We start from the raw sequence: 3,380 nt of genomic DNA, 5'->3' as shown, positions 1-3,380 counted from the left end.
AGAACACCTCAGGGTGAGGAATCTAAATGGATACAAAACTGGCTTTGAGAAGCCAGAGGGTGGTTGTAGAGAGTTGTTTTTCAAACTGGAGGCCTGTGACCAGCGGTGTGCCTCAGGGATCAGTGCTGGGCCCACTGTTATTTGTCATTTATATTCATGATTTGGATGAGAATATAGGGGGCATGGTTAGTAAGTTTGCAAGATTGATGGCATGGTGGACAGTGAAGAAGATTATCTCCAATTGCAGCGGGATCTTGATCAATTGGGCCAGTGGGCTGACGAATGGCAGATGGAGTTTAATTTAGACAAATGCGAGGTAATGCATTTTGGTAGATTGAACCAGGGCAGGACTTACTCAGTTAATGGTAGGGCGTTGGGGAGAGTTACAGAACAAAGAGATCTAGGGGTACATGTTCATAGCTCCTTGAAAGTGGAGTCACAGGTGGACAGAGTGGTGAAGAAGGCATTCAGCATGCTTCGTTTCATTGGTCAAAACATTGAATACAGGAGTTGGGACGTCTTGTTGAAGTTGTACAAGTCATTGGTAAGGCTGCACTTGGAATACTGTGTGCAATTCTGGTCACCCTATTATAGAAAGGATATTATTAAACTAGAAAGAGTGCAGAAAGGATTTACTAGGATGCTACCGGGACTTGATGGATTGAGTTATAAGGAGAGGCTGAATAGACTGGGACTTTTTTCTCTGGAGCGTAGGAGGCTGAGGGGTGACCTTATAGAGGTCTATAAAATAATGAGGGGCATAGACAAGGTAGATAGTCAATATCTTTTCCCAAAGGCAAGGGAGTCTAAAACTAGAGGGCATAGGTTTAAGGTGAGAGGGGAGAGATACAAAAGTGTCCAGGGGGCAGTTTTTTCACACAGAGGGTGGTGAGTGTCTGGAACAAGCTGCCAGAGGTAGTGGTAGAGGGTACAATTTTATCTTTTAAAAAGCAATTACATAGTTACATAGGTACGATGGGTATAGAGGGATATGGGCCAAATGTGGGCAATTGGGATTAGCTTAGGGGTTTTAAAAAAAAATAAGGGTGGCATGGACATGCTGGGCCGAAGGGCCTGTTTCCATGCGGTAAACCTCTATCACTCTATGATGTGGAGGGATAAGGGGAGATATTTGGCTGGAGCTTGGGGTTCCATCCATCAGATGTCTAACTTTGAAGGCCATCAAACACTGCTCAGTGTCCGTGGAGGTCCCAGTCAGTCAGCAGCATCATGGGGTCAGGTCTCCGATCAGTGGGCTGCTCAGTTCTCACTGATGTTCCACCATGCCCAGTTTCACCATGTGGGAAACCCTCACACATTTTTCTTCTTCCTTCCCCCGTTCTCTTGCTTTCTGTTCCTCTCTCTGTCCGTTGTTCGACTGCCCTGCAGTAAAAAATAGGCCTTGCATTCCAATAGCACCTTTCACAACTGCAGCAAGTCCCAAAGTGATTCACGCTCAGTGGAGTGCTTTGGGGGTCTAGTCACCATTGTAATGCCCAATTTGCACACAGGAAGCTGCCACAAACATCAATAATGTTGGTTGAGAGACAGCAACTTATCACAAAGTGGGTGAAATTATTGAACCTCGTGTTTTCTGGGGATTTCTCTGAAACTTTTCCCCTTCCTTTCTTCTCATTTCTTTCCTTTTCACAGTCTCTCCTTCTCTGTCAGTATTTATCAGTTTCTTTCTGTCCGTTTCTCTGTTTCTGTGAAAGTCTTATCAATTTCTCTCTCTTCATCATGCTCTGTATAAGTATGTCTCTGCCAGTACCTGCCATTGTTTCTCTTTCTGTCAATCTCTCTCCCTCTCTGTATCTGTCAGATTCTAGTGTGGCACGGTGGTGCAGTGGTTAGCACTGCTGCCTCACAGCCAGGGATCCAGGTTCGATTCCCGGCTTGTGTCACTGTCTGTGTGGAGTCTGCATGTTCTCCCCGTGTCTGCGTGGGTTTCCTCCAGTTTCCTCCCACAATCTGAAAGGCGTGTGGGCTAGGTGCATTGGTTATACTAAATTCTCCCTCAGTATATCCAAATAGGCACCGGAGTGTGGCAACTAGGGGATTTTCACAGCAATTTCATAGAACATAGAACATAGAAAGCCACAGCACAAACAGGCCCTTCGGCCCACAAGTTGCGCCGATCACATCCCCACCTCTAGGCCTATCTATAGCCCTCAATCCCATTAAATCCCATGTACTCATCCAGAAGTCTCTTAAAAGACCCCAACGAGTTTGCCTCCACCACCACTGACGGCAGCCGATTCCACTCACCCACCACCCTCTGAGTGAAAAACTTACCCCTGACATCTCCTCTGTACCTACCCCCCAGCACCTTAAACCTGTGTCCTCTCGTAGCAACCATTTCAGCCCTTGGAAATAGCCTCTGAGAGTCTACCCTATCCAGACCTCTCAACATCTTGTAAACCTCTATCAGGTCACCTCTCATCCTTCGTCTCTCCAGGGAGAAGAGACCAAGCTCCCTCAACCTATCCTCATAAGGCATGCCCCCCAATCCAGGCAACATCCTTGTAAATCTCCTCTGCACCCTTTCAATGGCTTCAACATCTTTCCTGTAATGAGGTGACCAGAACTGCGCGCAGTACTCCAAGTGGGGTCTAACCAGGGTCCTATAAAGCTGCAGCATTATCTCCCGACTCCTAAACTCAATCCCTCGATTAATGAAGGCCAGTACGCCGTACGCCTTCTTGACCGCATCCTCCACCTGCGAGGCCGATTTAAGAGTCCTATGGACCCGGACCCCAAGGTCCTTCTGATTCTCTACACTGCTAAGAATGGTACCCTTCATATTATACTGCTGCTTCATCCCATTGGATCTGCCAAAATGGATCACCACACACTTATCCGGGTTGAAGTCCATCTGCCACTTCTCCGCCCAGTCTTGCATTGCAGAATGAATGTAACCCGACTTGTGACACTAATAAATAAACTTTAAACTTTCAAAACACTCTCTCCCTTACAGTCTTTTTCTTTTTGTCATGATGTGGCACTCACCTGATGAAGGGGCAGCGCTCCGAAAGCTCATGATTCCAAATAAACCGGCTGGACTTTAACCTGGTGTTGTGAGACTTCTTACTGTTTCTTTTTGTCAATTTCTATCAGTCTGTCTCTGTCTGTCAGTTTCTGTCAAAGTCTCACCAATCTCCACCTTGCCTGATTTGATTTGATTTATTATTGTCACATGTATTGGGATACAGGGAAAAGTATTGTTTCTTGCGCGCTATACAGACAAAGCATACCGTTCATAGAGAAGGAAACGAGAGAGTGCAGAATGTAGTGTTACAGTCATAGCTAGGGTGTAGAGAAAGATCAACTTAATGCGAGGTAAGTCCATTCAAAAGTCTGATGGCAGCAGGGAAGAAGCT

This window comes from Mustelus asterias, unplaced genomic scaffold (assembly GCF_964213995.1).
Source record: "Mustelus asterias unplaced genomic scaffold, sMusAst1.hap1.1 HAP1_SCAFFOLD_1399, whole genome shotgun sequence".
NCBI lineage: Eukaryota > Metazoa > Chordata > Chondrichthyes > Carcharhiniformes > Triakidae > Mustelus > Mustelus asterias.
This window is presented reverse-complemented; position numbering follows the sequence as displayed.